Source organism: Anser anser (genome assembly GCF_964211835.1).
Source record: "Anser anser genome assembly, chromosome: 22".
Classification (NCBI taxonomy): Eukaryota; Metazoa; Chordata; class Aves; order Anseriformes; family Anatidae; genus Anser; species Anser anser.
This window is the reverse complement of record NC_139743.1, coordinates 3,754,700-3,772,108: the sequence shown is the minus strand read 5'-3', so window position 1 is coordinate 3,772,108 and position 17,409 is coordinate 3,754,700. Positions and strand designations below refer to the sequence as shown.

General features: G+C 47.9%; 1 protein-coding gene across 3 annotated transcripts in view; it reads right to left on the bottom strand.

The window, feature by feature from the left end:
• DRD2 (dopamine receptor D2) overlaps positions 1-17,181 on the bottom strand; it is a 33,490-nt gene extending 16,309 nt beyond the window's left edge. The window contains exon 1 of one of the 3 annotated variants that reach the window (XM_083808086.1): positions 16,705-17,181. The gene's annotated coding sequence lies outside the window, so the exon portion shown is untranslated. The remainder of the gene's footprint in view (positions 1-16,704) is intronic. The other 2 variants (XM_083808084.1, XM_083808085.1) reach the window with 2 other exon arrangements.
• Positions 17,182-17,409: the final 228 nt, after the last annotated feature.

The window sequence follows — 17,409 nt, the reverse complement described above, 5'->3', positions numbered from 1 at the left end:
ACCTGGCAAGGCTGGGGGGATATTGAAAACCCTGGATAAACTGAGCAAAACTTCGCTTCCCTTTTCCTCTGCAGATTCTGCAAGATTTTTTTCTTCTTTAAATAGACCCATCTATACAGCAAATTGTTTTGTCCTGTTTTGTTTCTCTTTTTCACAAGGGCTTTGTACACCAGGATTTTTAAGTTTTTGGATCTAGAGTCGTGACATATTCTCAGCAGCTGCGAATTAGGGTAACCCAATGGATGCTGCCTGACATTTCCTGATGAGAGAATTGCAACCCAACCCCTCTTTCCCTGCTGCTCAGGTGGTCAATGGAAGGCTTGGAAGGTCAATGGAAGGGACAAACCCCAGGTGTATGTCCCTGCCACCCTTCCCAAACCCGCTGTCATAAGAGGCTCTGAGCAGATCTGCTCTGGTTTTCTGGTGTGGCTAGACAGAGAGATGAGGTCAGCAGGGAATTATTTTCCTTTTCTCCACAGTTTCACACAAACAAACAATATCACAGAAACAGAAGCAAAGGCTGGAGTTTGTGTAAGGCTCTGTGGAAGCTGCCGGTGGGGCCGTCTGACAGCGCAGCTGCTCTGCCTCCTCTGCGCTCCTGCAGGCAGCTGGTCAGCACGGGAAAAGTTGAAAGCTTATGGCTGAACATGGGAAAAACGGAAAGGTTTGGTGTTTCTGTTATATATATATGGGGAAATAAAACACAAAATTCCAAATATTTTGTTTGAAATAAGGGAACTAAAACAGCACAATTTGTGATTGTGTAATTAAAGGCTGTACCGAGTACATATCTATATGGTAGAAAACAACAGTTACAGGCACAACTCTGTTAATCTCTGTTAATTCCTAACTTTGGACAGTTTGAGTTTTCAGTCCTAAAAATAACCTTAATTTCTCCCGACTCAGACTGGCATCACTTGGCAGCGTTACAGTGGCCATCAGAGCATCTCGTGAGACTTTCAGCGCTGCGGTGCGGAGCCCTGCTTCTTCTGCTGCTGACAGTCTCACGGCAGCACTTTGCAAAGCTGACTCGAGAAAAGAGTGCTTTGTCCAGGCACCTGCATGCTCTTACAGTGGCCGAGGGAAGGGACCACAAATGCACAGGAAAGGAGGTCTCAGGGCCCTCCCTGTGGGACCTGTGGAGTGTCAGCAGCCCCAGGCAAAGCAGGGAACCTCAGGGGTCTGTCAGTGCAGTGACTCGGGACGTGGGTGGGGGTAGAGTCCTGAAACAGAACAAATTATTTGGTGAATTAACTGCAGCAAAGCCTCTTTAATTCGTACTCGGAGCCCACACAGACTGTGAGCGTGCCGGGGCTAATCCAGCTGCGGATTTGCCGAGCGGTCAAGGGCAGGACGGAGCAGCACGGTTGCAGCCTTGCACCTGATGCCGCGGCACAGCCATGAGCCAGCACCACCCGGAGCATTTCTGCTGCCTTCCCCTGCATGGGAGCTGCGTGCGGCCATCCCTGGCTGATCCCTACCACACCAGCTTCCTCGAGAACCCCTGGTCGGCACGGCCTGCCTGGGAGCTGTTTGCCACCCTGAGGAAATCAGCCTCTCCCCACGGGTCCGCATGCAGCTGGGTGGAGGCTGCGAGCGCAGGGATTTTCTCCCCTCTGTAGCTAACTCCCTGCTCTGTTTGGAGAGAAAACTGGAAATGGAGTTGTTTGCAATGCAGGTATTTCTCCTTGGCTCCTGGTGATTGATCACCTCATTAGATTTGTGGCAAACAGGCATCGCAACCCTGGTGCTCGTGCGGTGCTCAGCGCTGGCAGCCCCGAAGCCGTTTGCCTGTGACACCACAACCCAAGCCCTAGGAGCCTTGGTGAGGGGCTGAGTTGGTCCAGGCTGCCAAAATGTGCAGCCAGCCTTTGGTTCATCCTAAAATAGCACAAAAGCTGTGCCCCAGCACAACACATCAAGGGGGACCGAGCTTCATCACCGTCCCTCCACTGCCGCCTGCCAGCACCTGCGGTGGCTGAGCTCTGCGCAGAGCCACCGGCAGCACGATGACAAAACCCACCAGCAGCAGCACCCTGCTGGCAGGTGTTCCTCCTGCAGCCCCAGAGCATCCCCTGCCTCCCTTCCCAAGATTTTTCTTGCAGCCACATTGCCTGTTTCCCCCTGCAGCAGCTACCCAGAGGTGCCCAGCAGGTTACCGAGCACCTAGCCTAGGGCTGGATAGGAAAGGTGTTCAGGGACAGAATTGCTCCAAAGGCAGTTTCACAGAAATCAATGTCTAAGTGATGTTTGCACAGTACAGTGCCTCCCGGAATATTGTCATTTTCCTCTGAAATTTGGGAATCAGTGGGCCACAGGAAAGCTGTCAAACTGCCATCCTTTCTGTCCTGAAGATGCCTCTTGATGCTGTTTACTGGGTTCCACCGAGAATGCTGCTCAGGCACTGCAGTGAAGGGGAATGACATGTTATGTTGGAGGAGGGAAGTGGTGGAAGAGCAAGAGAAAGGGAAACTGGTTTAGAAGAGATGTTTTGTCTCCCTGTTCAGAAGCACTGTGCAAGCAGTAGTCTTAGCTACCTTTGCTCCTAGAGGTACAGAGATTGGAGACAAAGATTTTTTTTTGGAGCTGAAATCTAGCTCTCCAGCATCACACAGCCTTCGTATCTACCCAATACAACAGTTCTTCCCATCAGCTCCTTGCAAAAGCCTCTTGAAAAGCTTCCTCCTCTCCTGCCTTCCTCTATGGGTCCCCACTCTTCAAGTCCTTTGTTATTCAAAATACAAGTGCACGGCATTTTAACCACAGTTATTGTTCACTTCTGAGTCAGAAACCTTGCTGCGTTTCACCTGGTCTTGTGTCATATCTAATTGTGTCTTCCTACTAGGAAGCACGCGTGTGTCCCCCAGGAGCATGTTGTAAAGCACCTAACGGAGGCAGCTCCTCCTGTAAGTGCCCAGAACTAAGGGCTTGACACCATGGGGTGTGTGGCTTGTTTTTCTCTTGCAAGATCTACTGGAAGGGAGAAATTCGGTGATGTTCTCCCCAGAGCGGGGGAAGTGCACATATACCTTGCCTTAGCATCTCTTTCTGCCAACGAAATGCAGATTTTGTTTCTTTTGGAATGAATGAAGGCCATCTCTTCATTCAAGACCTGCAGCTTCTCAAAGGGGTTTACCAGAACTTACTTGGAATTTTCCAACTTTACCATTTTTATATTAAAATCAAAAATAATAATGTTAGCAAGAAAAGGTTGTGGATTTTTCTGAGTAAGTGAAGTTTTCAGAGTACATCAAGACTTCAAACCTGTTACATCTTGCATCAAAATGAAGAAATAAAACTTAAGAAACATAAAATAAGTGCCTGCTCTGAAATTTTAGTTAAATCATGCTCTTTTCTTTGAAACGTTTTAACTCAAAACATTTTGGTTATCCGAGTTTGGAACACATTTTGTGAGCATTTCTAGGGATTTGATCCTCTATCGTGATATGGACAATCCCGAGCTGTTCCTGCCCTGGTGAGGTTCCGCAGCCTTGCAGCGTTGGCACCTCCAGCTCCCCGGCAGCCGCTAGAGCACACGCTCCTGCTGCTGGCCCTCCTGAAAGCAGGCTTGGCAGCTCACAGGCATCTCGAAGGCAGAAGGGCACTTTACATTGCAAATCAGTAGTTTTCCTTCCAAAGTGGAAGTACGTATAAATAGCTTCCTCCAGCAATAATCTCCTTCCAGAAAACCCCATCCCTCCCTTTACCCACGTAATTCGGGAGAGGTTTGGCTCCTGCCTGGCAGGCTGCTGGGGCAGAGCCATTGATTCCTGTTACTCTGGAAGAAGACGTGGGTACAGGGCAAGCTTTAATCCTCTGAGCATTTGGCAGATTAAGAATTTTGCAGGCTGGAGCTGCTCCAAACGCAGCCCACTTGAACACTTCTCAGCTTGGTGGAAAGGATGGGCAGACAAGGATTTAAATCACTTGTATGTGCTCTCGGTTCTGGACACCCAGCCAGATACTGCACAGACCTCGATTTTCAGTGTTTAAGGCTGAACAATTCCCGTCCCAAAAACAAAGACCCCTTCCAAAGTCTTCTGTCAGGCCCACCCAAAAGCTAATTGTGGAAACCACCAGATCTTGTACCGCGGGATCTAGCGAAGTCTGCGACAGCCACAGATAAGGCTGTGAATTAATAGGGTAGATATCGCACATCGCTTCGCTCCAGTGTTCTCACATGGAGATGGCTGCTGTCAGCGACAGGTCTTCTGACTAGAAAGACATCGGTTCTGATTAACTATTGCTTTACTATAGACCTAGCATCCTGTTTGGTACAGAAGACCATTTTTCCCTAATTCTTTTATACGTATACCAATGCTAAATCTCTGACTAGAGACTCTGACTAATCTAATAACCTCCCAGCCTTATGATGCTGGTGATCCTTTTAGATTTTGTTATATATTTGAGATCATCCACCAATGTCTGCAAATAACCCTTAATCATTGGTAGAGCTAATTGCATTATTTCTGAGGAAATGAAAAGGATGAATCTCCTCTCTCCCATCTGCAGGAGTTATCTACAGAGGTGGTTGAAATTTGAACAAAATGTTTATTTAAGTCCTGGTTAAAATGTGGCAAATGTTGAAGGATTTTAAAAATTACTTGGTTTTGTCTGTTTAACGTTCGCTCCGCATTTTGATGCTTGGTATTTGAAGAGTATAACTTAATTTGATTGCAGAAGTAGATTGTGTTAATTCCTCGGTTGAATAAACAATTTTTCCCTGCAGTCAGGCTTGCTGTGTTTATGCAGCACCTAGCACAAGGATGTTTCAGCACCGAGGCCTTCAGCCACACTTTATTAAAAGTAAATAATAATAATTCAGATTGAGGAGATCAAATATTTGCCTTCCACTTATGCCACCTAACATTCATTTAACATCTGCTCTTTTCATTGCCACTCTTGTCACTAAGCTTGTTTGCAAAAATGTTTGCCAAAAGAAGCAAATTCCAAAGGAAAGCAGAGCCGAGCCCTTCCCTTCCCTTCCCTTCCCTTCCCTTCCCTTCCCTTCCCTTCCCTTCCCTTCCCTTCCCTTCCCTTCCCTTCCCCTTTTTCCAAGATTTTGTGGGTGTTTGCCCTGAACTGTACGTGACTAATAGTTTCCATGAAGCCCCTTTTAATAGACTCTTTGTGCAGATTCGAGGCAGCCGTGTCAATCACACAGCAGATCCCGTGACTCCGTCTCGCTCCCCGTGCCACTTCCCTGTGTTTGTAACTTCAGGGGTACCTGAGATGAATTTCTGCCCTGTCCTTCCTGCCAAACGGGCACAAAGGGCAGCTGCAGTCAGAGCAGGGGAGGCGAGGAGCCTCTGTGTATTCCTCCTACATCCACCAGTGCTTCTCAAATTTCACATCCTAATGATCTTTAATCAGTTAATCCCTGACCCAAATCAGCTCCACCTAAATCAGCTTAAATGCTGACTTCCAGCACCCACCTTGGTCAGCTTTGCAAGCAAAATGTAAATGGATGCAGGACAGAGATCCAGGCCGGGACCTGTCCTCTCACATCTCCTGCCGCAGAGCGGGCGCTCAGCCATCAGGAATGGGGCTGGATCCTCAGCAAGCTGGCATCTGCCGTCCTAGCAGTAGTGCTGGAAAGGGCAGGGAGGGACCGTGGGGGTCCTGCTCTGCACCACGGCCGTTCCACGGCAAGTGTTTGTCTGATCATCTCGATCCAGCCTTCCTGAGCATCTTGCAGATATGCAAAGCAGCACGTTCCCTTTCATACAAGCAATATATGTGCAGCTCTAATGATGCTGCGTTATCGTGTCCCCCTCCTCGTTCAGTTCAGTCGGCCCATGGAGGCAGAGATCTTTTTTGCTGCTACTTGTTGTGATACAGAAGCGCGCATTCCTAGAAGAATTATTGCTACTAGGCATGATTTCCTTCCCAGTGGGAGCTTTGTCATTATTTCAAATGGATTTGGCCCCCAGCTCACGGAGCAGAAATAGCATATGTACTTGGATCTCAAGCAGACATGTAAGGGAGTGAGAGAAAGAGCCACATGCAATATTTAAGATAAAACTTGCCTAGGAGTGCCAGGGCACTGATTGAAAAAAAAAAAAAAAGAAAAAAAAAAGGAAGAAAAAAAAGGAAGAAAGCACATAAACTGTACAGAGAGTGAGCCTGCAGAGAGTTACCAGCATCGGGCCCCCTGGCAGGACCCTCTCCCTGGTGTCCTCCCTCACCCTGCAGAGGCTGGGGAGGGGAATTGCTGTGCCTGGCCGTGATGCCAAGGCAGTGACGCCCCGCTGCCACCCCTCCTGTCCCTGGGGTACCCGAGGACAGCCCCTCCTGCTGGCACACGCGGCGGGGGGGCAGGCTCCAGAGGACTCAGGCGCGTTTTCCCCCAGCCTTTTGGCTGAGCTCCTGGAGATGCGATGTGACAAGGAGTGTCATTCGTGATCAGACGGCCCCGTAAGATGCCGGTGGTGCCCCTGCCTGGCTCCCTCGCTGGGATTGTGGGAGCCAAGCGCTGCCCTGTGCCCTCCTGCAGCACCCAGCGTCCGCGGTCCCAGCCTCTCGTGGAGGCAGAGGGGCTGAAGAGAGGCCGGCCTTCATCCCACCAGTGTCTCAGGATGGGATTTCAAGCATGGCCAAAGAAATTAAATGTCTTATTGAACCCCTCACCAGCTTGATTTGAGTGGTTTTCTTCTGGTTTCCTAAATGGCAATGCTCCCCTGGCTGCATTGAGCAGGGTCAGGAGGAGGGGAGGTTTTTGTCTATGATGGGGGTGCATTTTTCTCTTATGAACCCTTTGCCTGGTGTCAAACAAGCTGTGTGAGACCACAGGGGGTTTACAGTGCGTGTTAGGTGCTTCCGTGTTTAGTGGAATTTGGTAGTGGGAGAAGAAGGCAGCCACCTCCTTGTGCCTCGTCAGAGATCTCCGAGAGCCCGTGTGGGTGACACAGGTGGCGTTGTGCTTCCCTGGTGCACGGTGCATTCATTTTCCAGGTGACCACGTGGCTGCTTCGCCTCACCCTGAGCTAAGATGGGAGAAGGGGGGGGTGAAGATCGCGCCTGTCCTGCTCGGTTTTGCTGGTCAGGAGGTACCAAACTGAGCTTCTCACAGAGGCCTTCATTAACACCCCATAAGCTCATTAGCATGCTGAAGTCCAGCTGCAGCTCATGTGCTGCTCACGGCCAAGGAAACCCACCTGCTGCTGCAGCCCCTTTGCCCAGCTGGTGCCCTTGGGCTGATCCTTCAGCAGCGGAGCAGGGCTGGTGGGAGCTCTGAGACCAAATGAAGCCCCCCCTTCTGCCATGGAGCATCACCAGCAAATCCTTAGCCAGGGGAAAAAATGTTATTCAAAGCTCCAAAAGCAATTTCAAAGTCTGAGAGATGTTTGATCCCCTGAGTGATTTGAGTCATTGGGGTTTGAAACCCGCAGAAAAGAGCTACTGCAAGCAGGAGGTGGCTCCAGAGGCCAGCTCGGAGCAGCCGCAGTTGGCAGAGCTGCTTGCAGGAGCTCGGCCACACGAGTGCTGCTTTTCAACACACACTGGCTGCGGATCTCGAGGCCTCTGCTCACAGCCCACCTTGGTCAAGGCTTTTGCCTGTGCTCCTCTGGCTCCCTGCACACTGAACAGCCGCTTTGGGGGGTTTTACCTGGTGGCTTTCACGTCCTCTGTGAAACTTTCCTCCTGCTGCGAGCCATTAATGTACAAAAGGCATTAGTATACACAGCAGGCATTTTGCCCTGAAAAGTTAGTAAACTGAATCGGCAGAACAAACACCGGGAGAGGACGAGAAAGGAAACATCCTCACGGCTGCTGTTTACACTGCAGAAATGCCTCGGTCCCCAGGGACCGTCCCCAGCTTCCCTCTGTGCAAGCGAGGGAAGAGAGAGAGCTGGGGATGATTTGTGCACCGACAGCTCCTGCAGTACAATTCCCTGGGTGGGTGCAGCTGGAAAAATGCTGTGGCTGTGACCATTGTCCCAAAGCACTGCCTAGGTGCCCACCTAACACAGCAAGGACTTGGCTTAATCGGAAGCTTTTAAATCAGCCACAGCAAACAGCAGCCGTAAGGAGTCCAATTCATGCACCCAGTAAGCTGGACCTGCTCTAGTTATGATTTCCATATCCTTTGCATATTCATTTAATCCAGAACGTCATTAATGGCGCTCCAGATAGTCATGAATATTTCCACCCTACCTCGGGGGGAGCAGATACTCTTTCCGATGAAACATTACGAGGAGCCACTAATGTTTTTAATTATGGAGTGCTTGGCACAAGTAATTGTGACAGCTAAAGCAGGACTAAACCCAGTGCTATCTTCAGGGGCTGTTTTATTCATCAGCAGTATAAATAAGGGAGCAGGGACGACTAAAAGCAAAATGTGCATGGTCTGAACAAACACGCCCTGTTTGCTGAAGGTGAAACAAGCGGAGAAGTCCAAGGAAAACCTTCCAGCAGGCACCAGCCTTCCCAACAGAAGTGCCTGGTAACATTGCAAGAAGGATTGTGTTCTCTTACATGCTCATCCTGCAGACACAGTCCCCTTCATCCTCCCATCAAAGCTCAGTGTTGGCATCCCCTTCTGAAGAAATACTTTGCAATGAGATTCAAAGGAGGTTTTAATTGCTGTTTTCTACCAAACCCGTGTCTGATTCTTCTCTGCAAACTGTTGTGTAACAGTACCAAAATAACAGTGAATTTTCTCCTAGTGTTAAATATTTTCTCGTTCTGATAAACACAAGCCAGAAGAGTGGAAAGCCTCAGTCAGGAACGTGTGAATGTGACATCCCTCGCGCATGTAAACCGGCCTGCCTCTGCTGCCTCGCGGTGCTGCCGCCATCTGTGGCCTCTCTGCTGTGTTTAGCAAGGCTGAAGCAAAGAGCAAGCACCAGCACCTATTATTTGGTTCTGAACACACACACACGGGAAGGGTTGCAGGGGAAACTACTGGTTCCCCATATCCAGCGGACCAAATGCTGAGCTGGACAAATTCTAAGCCCTCTTCCCAGCTGCCATCACTGATAAGCCCTCCTTTCATTTATCTCAGAGCCCCTGGAGTGATGGATGCAAACACTTCCATTATACCCCTCCGTATATTCTACATCTCTTTTTGCCTTAGGGACCTCTGAGATATATTTGTTTTGCTGAAACTTGGTACTTGTGGCTGAAATCACATCTACAGCAAGGATGGGAATCTCATGAAATGATAAAGCTGCACCTTTCCCATTGAGCAGAGACAACAGAGGACGTGGAGCAGCAGCGTGCCGGGGTAGCAGTCTGCACGGCCTTGGAGTGTGTGGTTCTCTCCAGGAAAAACAGAAAACAAACCAAAAAAAAATCAACCCACGTCTGTAAGTAAAACAGTTTGCAGTGTGAGCATGGATTGCTGTTGTTGTTTCTGACTTGAATTTTTCACTCAGCTGAAAATCAGACACATTTGTAGTGGTCGAGGTGCTGCCACGCCTGGCACGTGAAGGACATCTTCAGGAAAAGACCTGTGGGGTGAAATGCTGGTAGAAATGGCCACAGTGTTGGACTGTCTCCAGCACATATTTAGTCACTGCTTTTCTTTATAATTTCCTCTTAATGTTCTTTTTTTCTTTCTTTTTCTAAAATACATTTATTGTTTCTATAAACCGTCTGTTACGTGAGGTTTTGTGGGTTTGTTTCTGTGGCCTTCTGAATCAGAAATTCAGCAGTTAGCTGAATTGCGATGTGAAGTGCCAAAGGATCTTAAGTATATTATTATCCTTTTTCATCGTTTTCTGTTGCTGTTGTAATTTCCTAATTGATTCTTCTTTCACAGTAAGAAAAAAAAAATCTACAGATAAATAAAAATAACACTTGGAAGGACGGCAAAGGAAATTGCAAAGCAATAGACATCACATGTAGACAAACATCCTCCTACATAGCGAGTAATTGCATAGCGTCATCGCATGGAGTTCTCTTTTTATTAGTAAAGCATCTTTCAAAGGAAATGCATATGCCTCTATTTTAGAAAGAATATTGGGGCTTTACTGGTGGTGTGCAACAAGGGGATGGTAAAATCCTAATGACAGAGATGATCTCTCTTTCAGGACCATTAATCTCTGTCGGAAGCTCTGAACCCAGAACTTTTGCAGCTAAACCAAATGTTAGTGAGGAAATATTACTGAATTTGTACTGGGTAAAAAAGCAAGCAAGAAAACGTGTGAGAAAAGGGATTATTTTCTGCGAAACATTGATTCAGTTCAACTTCCAATGGAAATGGCTTTGGCCATGAAGTTTTTGGCAAGCCCTGGCTGTTAAAGCTCTGCAGAAGCAGTGCTGTGGCTGGGGGCACCAAATCAGCGTTTTTCCATGAGTGCTGCCTCCCCCCAGCCAGCCTGCTGAACGAGCACTTTTCCTTTTGCACCAAGCGCAGCAACATCTCCCAGTTTACTCGAAGCTTCCTGAAACCACACCTGTGCCAGCCGAGCTCTCGGTACGATGTGATTCCCAGCGTGCCAGTTCCGCGTGTGCCGCAGCATCCTGCAGGGCTCCAGGGCCGTACAGCTCTGGGAAACACTCGGTGTGGCCAGAGCCTGACACCTTTTGCACCTTGCACCTGTGGGGAGCTGACGTTTTTAACTAAGCCTGGGAAATACACAGCTCGCCCAGTGCCCCATCCCGTGCCTAGGAGAGCCTGTCCTGCACCTGGGCGGGCGCTGGGGGCTCGCCATTTACATGGGGAGCCCAGAGGCTGCCTGGTACCCTTGTGTGCAGCTGTAAAAGAGTAACAGTAACCCCAACGCTTCAATAACCTCCTCGCCCTTCTTTACACTGAGGTCTGGGGTCCCCAGACATGGATCGTGGCCAACGCGAGCCACGCTCTGTGAATAACAACAGCGATGTTAACTAATGACACGCAGAAATCTTTCCCAGCACGGGGATTTGGATGTTGACTTTGTGATTCCCCAGATAGTCAGATAATTAAAACCTTCCAATCATTACTGTCAGTTTGCCACTAAAAAGCACAAGTAAGGAGCTTACACACGCTCAGCCCATTCACACAGTCATGGTGTGCCGAGGTATTCCTGTACCACCACAAACACATTTTTAAAGCATCCACGGCCCCACAGAGAGTATAAATGATGCACCTACTGGGACCAGGGTGGTTCTTCTTTAATCACATATATGGCTTTTTTTTTTTCCCAATTTTTAATTTTTTTAAATTAATAAGATCTTTATAACTGAAGCTTCTCAAGCACGATTAACCGAAATGAGTCTCTGCACGTAGATGTCTGAGGGAGAGCAGGCTGGCTGCAGGCACCCTGCTCTCTCTGATGTGGGAGAGGGCGAGATTTCCAAGCGTGGAGATAAGGCTCTACCTCAGAGGTATTCTTGCCTGGAGTGGCCACCAGAGAAAGCAGATAAAAAGGTTAGACGTCTAACTTCAGGCTTCTGCAATCCTGCAGATAATCACAATTCTCTGGATTGTTACAGAAACACGTGAAAGCTTGAAATATGCAGATAGGGAGGTAACTGGAGGTCAGCAGAGTGCCTGCACCAGACAGAACCGTAATTTGTTAAAACTCCAAATTATCTGAGAAATGTAAATAGTGTTTGGGGCCGGTACTCAGCTTGTTCAGACAAGTAATTTGCAAGGTGTAATACATGAGGTAATGCATTTAACTTTTCCGAGATATTTTCTCAGTTCTAGCATCCCAGGGAACATGATTCAAAAACCTGCGATGTTGGTGAAGAGTTCATTTTTCTATAAAGCTGCAAATTGTGCAGCGCGTCCTCAATAGTGTTGATTTTGCTGATACATCCACAGCGGTAGCAGTTGGCAACCTGAAGCAGCGAGTAAAATCAAATACATGTATTTATCAGCTAATAAGTGTGTTTTCATCTCTTGGGACATCTCAGATAGGAACAGCTGAGGCTACAGAGTCTGAGATCTGGGATAAATAATGGAACACGCACAGGAAGGGAGGTACGAATCAAAATGAATGTTAACTGCCAGGGCTGCACAGTCACAGCGGATTTCACTTACTTCAGCAGGACTGCATTGCACTCTGATTAGCCCTCCCCAGACAGCAGTGCACAGGTCGGGTGTTTATTCAGCTCCATTAGAAATTTGAAGTGTGGACGTCATTCTGATCACCCAGGCCTACCTACAGGGCTCGGCACTGTGTTCTGTGCCTGCCTGCTTTTATTGCTCCTCACAGTCTATCTCTTTTTCTCCAGTGCTACATAACACATCAGGCTGCATTTACATTTTCTGAATGGACTAATCACGGCTCTCTGCTTTGATAAAGAGTGTGCAGCCTCCCACATAACCACATGGAAACCAACAGGGAAGAGTAAACCAGAAATAAACCCGTTCTAGGGGGCTGAGAGAAAAATACCCACCAAGATAATTGGGAGGGATGTACAGCAGAGAAGCAATTGAACACATAGTCACATCTTTAAAAAAATTATAATGCTAAAAATATCCAGATGAAGGACAGCAAGAGAAAACATGATTGAGGTGGAACAATTGGTAGGGGAGTTAATACTTATTAGCAACCATTTTAGATTGAATATAGGTTGGTTTTGTAACAGCACAAGGAGTGATGCATCTGACAGGACTTAAACAATTGCCTCCCCCTTCCCCAGAGAAGCTTGTTAGCAACTCCATGGCACAAATTAATCAGTCTCATTTGTGCGCGCCTAAAGAATTAGCCAAAGCAAATGCAGTTACTAAAAGTTTTCCTTCGTAAAATACAGCGGCATTAGACCCCAAACAAATCTTTATAAATCCTTCCTCCATAAATTTCAAACTGTAATGTGATTTAAAATGTAGCCTACTGTATTTTCTGCCTGTAGCCTTAAAGGATAACAACGAGAGATCAGACAAAGTTCACCTAGTCCAGCATCTTTTCCCCAGTGCTAACCAAAAACTATTGCCTGGGCAAGAGCATAAGAATGAAGCAACTGGACGTGTTTTTACAAACACTCTCTCATCATACAACAGTTTATATTGCAGGCATTCACTGAGCAAGGGTGCTTTCTATACAGTTATTAACCATCAGTGGATTTCCTCCGTTGGCATTGATATTGCCTAGTCTCCCCTTAAACCTTGGTCAACAGCGTTTAGGCACATTTAGCATCCTGTGGCAAGAAGCTTTACAGCTAAATTGCATGTTATGTCAACCTGCTCCCCATCCTACATCTCCTAGCTATGAAAAGTCAGCTGTGTCCGTGTGAGAGAGCCAATGCTCATTTCCAGATTTCCTAAGTGTTCAGAAGGACTTTGTGCACAGAGGGTGAAATTGAAAAAGAGTTATTATGAGATGCTTGTAAGGTTCATGAGCCAAATCCTTTTTATTCACATCCAAAGAGCTACGAACAGTTGTGCCTTTGAAGATAAGTATTTTGTTTTAAGTTCCTTGTTGTATTAGAGAATCTGTATGTAAGATTTGTCAAAAATATTCTGATTTACATAAAGAAGTATATGAGAAAAAGGGTAAGTCAAGCAAAAGGTTGTCAGAGATGAGCAAGCAAATGCTTTATAAAAAGAGAGAGTAGGGTTTAGAAGTGCATTCCGTGGCTTTATTCACACAGTGGAAATAAAAACATCCAAATGTTTCCAAGTAATATAAATTCTGCTCCCTTCTGGAGGAAGATTGATTTTGTAAGGTTTGTTTGGTTTTGTTTGTTTGTTTGGTTGGTTTTGTTTGTTTGTTTGTTTGTTTGTTTCCCATCCAACTATTCCCTGCAGTTTCAGAAGCAGCTTCAGAAGATAATTCTGTATAATACCTCAGATGCCAAGGATGAGAAAGCTTCGGGGTAAGGCAGTTCTTATCTGCTCCTTGGGGTTATCACAACCCCAGGGCTATTCGGATGTTACACAGTGTGGGCTCCGTCTATCCAGTAGGACTGAAGTGACCCATTCGGCAGCAAGGGGCTTTAAATTAAGGCAGTCCTTTTTTTTTTCTCTCTTTTTTTTTTCTTTTTTTTTTTTTTTTGTTTAGTCCAGTGGTGAACACAGAGGCACCCAGGGTAATTACGCTTTCTGAGAGTAGGTTTTACCACAGAGAGTGCAATTCCCTGTGGCCTTTTGAGACACACCAAAGTATAAGCATTATAAGCTCTTTAAAGGCAAATTTAAATTCCAAAGTTTGAGAAAACAGAGAATGGGAGGGTGAGATTTTGTTTGTTTTAATACAAAGGTGTGATGTTAGAAGAACACACAAGAACTCGCAGCTATGTGCAGGGCCTTCCTGTTCATTGCAGCCTGTGCCAGTGCTCAGACCTTCCAACCTGACTGCAGCACGCTGCTGTTCTCTTCCAGTTGCATTTAGCAGCACGTTGATCGCTCCTGTTATGTATTGACCAGTGCCTTTGGTCAGCAGGAACAGCCTGAGTCTGCTGCCCTGCGAGGACGTGAGGAAGAATACACCGAACCCGCAATGAAGTGCCGTTAAGGGAAATGCTGAGTGTCTTTCCCAGGCAGGTGTCTCCTACTTCAGCCAAGCTGGGAAGGATTCAAGAGCAATCTCCGTGCCTGCTGCGTGCATGCATGCAGCGCATGCAGAGTGAGTGGACGGCCAGCTGCGATCCCCTCGCGGGAGGAGCACATGCAGGAAATCGCCTTCGCTTTGCAGGTTTGCAGGGATGGAGCCTGCCCACGTCAGCAGGCTCCACGAGGATTTAGGATGGGGTGAGGATTTGGGACGGGGCTGTGCAGCACTGCCAGGATGGGCACCGGGTGACCACCTATCTAATCATAACCTAGGCTTTCATGCAGAGTATGGGAGTGACACAGAAGGAATATGCAACATAAAAAGGAAGCTGTTTGCTTCTGGATACGGTCCATGTTCGCTACAAGTTGACCTGTACTATTAACCCAGCCTCAGCTGCTTTCCAGAGGTTCACGTACTTCCCTCTAGGTCTGACACATGCACTTCTGCCTTATGAATGCCACTGTGCACCAAGCTGAAGCCGTTTTACACTCAAGCAATCCCAATATTTGTGTGCCCATGGAAGTTACATGCAAATGGAAAGCTTGGCAGGCTACACACAATGGGTTTGGGTATGCACAGCTGCATGAAGTACGTATGGGGGACTTCCCAGGATATAATAATAAGGGGAAAGGCAGTGTCCAAACTCACACCTGTATAATCTGTAGATAGATGGTTATTTACAGTTTTGCCATTTCTAATGGTAAAGTCCTCCCTTCTTTCTTCCTCTCTCCACCACGTTTGCATGCAATGCCATCCACTGTCCATGCAAGCAGCAGGTAATCACAGGCTACACAGATCAGTGGAAATACTTTCACAGCAACTCTGCCCGGAAGGATGGCACATAAAGAATAAAGGTTCTAAGGGAGCAGAATTTCTGCAGCATGGAAAAGAAGATAAATGGAGAAAAAAATACACAAAAACTACGGAATTTGTGCTATTCACACTTCTTTGTTAGGGTTCTTTACACTCCTCTGATGGATTTAGTAATACTGTCAATACACTTTTTTTTTCTAAATTGCTACAAAGAAACTCACGGACTTTTACTTAATTTAAGACGTGAATTCAGAACACCATTGTGTGCTTAAAGAGGAACAACTAAGCGAAACACTGAACATGTGAGAAATACAACCCATGCTATTTTGCCGTGAATTGTGTGTGCAATCTATTTGATGAGTTATATCATAATTTCATGGCTGGTTATTTATAAAACAATAAAGTTATTTTTTTCTTTTTGACTCCAAACCCTACTTGAAGAGCAGTGATTCATGCTCCACATGCTGTTAGCTCTGTGGCTCCAGGCTCTGCATGTGCGTAAGTCAGGCTGAGACTTGACAATTAACATGTGAGGATGTGTGAGCTGTGTAGAAACCACCTACAGTCAACAACTTGCAACAAAAATACTTCAGTGCTGAATACAATACAGTGCTGACCCAAAACAACCTTACTGTCTGCCTGCCTGCCCCATCTCCCTGCTTTATGCTGTCTGCAAAAAGGCAGATGCAACTTGTAGCTGAAGGACAACGGAAAATATTAAGACAGAAACAGGAACAACTCGGGCTTCCTTCATGCCACAGAGGTTATTCCAAACCTCGCAGAAAATCTCTTCCCAGTATTTAGAGGAGAATTTCTGACAGCTTGCCTTTCAGGGCTTTCACTGGAAAGCGTGATTAGCACGGGTCTGCCGTCCTTCACTGGGAAGGATAGCTCCACATCAACACTGGTGCTGGGAAGCAGGGGAGGGACAGAAGCTTTGCTTTATCTATAAAAATGAGTGTGGTAAGAGTGTTTTTCCTCAAACACTGTATCTGCACACTCTCATTCTTTTGGGGAATGGACCTACACGATATTCCATCTACGCGTCCTCCTCCTACAGTTTTCCCTGTCACTTTATTTCCATTGTGTGTACGTGAGAGCAACACCGAGCATCAAACTTCTACAAACAACCCTAATTTGTTAGCATCCCTAAATGCATCTTTAGTATTTAAAGCAGTTGTTCATTGGTTTGCAGTTAGTGTTTTAGAAGAAAAAAAATAATCAGGATACTCTGTATTATTTTTTTTCATTTCAAAACTTGCTTTCACCTACTCTTTTTAAAAGAGAACAGCCTCAACAGACCAGACGGTACAATGCCAAGCGTTTTCTTTTTTGCTTGTCTTTATTTGCACTGCTAGGCAGTGGCGGTTTACAACATCTGCTGTTGTCTCTATCGCATTCCCGGCATATTCACAACGCTTGGGTTTCTGGCCGAAAAGCATCAGCACTTCTCTCTTACCTTCAAGCCATACGAATGTCTCCAGCAGCGGAGGCAGGACTTTGTGCCGAATAGATCCACAGCACCCCAACTCTCCGCCGCGGCTTTCCTCCGGCTCTCCCGGGTTTTGGGGGCAGACTTTTGGGTGTTCGCTGGCGCTCCTCCCGACCACGCTCACGCAGAGGAGCAAACCCAAAGCCACCCCAAGCTGCTCTGGCAGCTGCTGGAACTTGCGGAGCGGTTTCGGAGCGGTTTTTTTTTTTTTTCCTGCCGAAATCCCCCGGCCCTTTCCCCCGGCTCAGCGCTGGGTGGAGAAGCGGCGGCTCCGGCCCCGTTTCGCGGAGCCTGGGCTGGGCTCGCCCCTCCTCGCACGCCTCGATCCCAGAGCCCTGCTCCCCCCGAGACCCCCGGGGCTGCCCCCGGGCTGCGGGGACCCGCGGCGCTTCCCTTGGCCCCGGGGGGGGGGGACGGGGACGGCGACGGGGCCGGGGGGCGCCCGGCGGGGCTGGCACGGAGGCGGCCGCAGCCCCGCAGAGGGGAGGGCAGCGGCGGCCCCCGCCCCGAAGATGCCCCCCCGGGGGGGAAAGGAGCCCTTCCCCGCCTGCCCTGCCCTGCCCTTCCCCGCCTGCCCTGCCCTGCCCTGCCCCGCGCCCCGAGGGATGCTGCTGCGGGGCTGCCGCCCGGTCCCCGGCGGCGAGGGGGCGGCGAGGGGGCGGCGAGGGGATG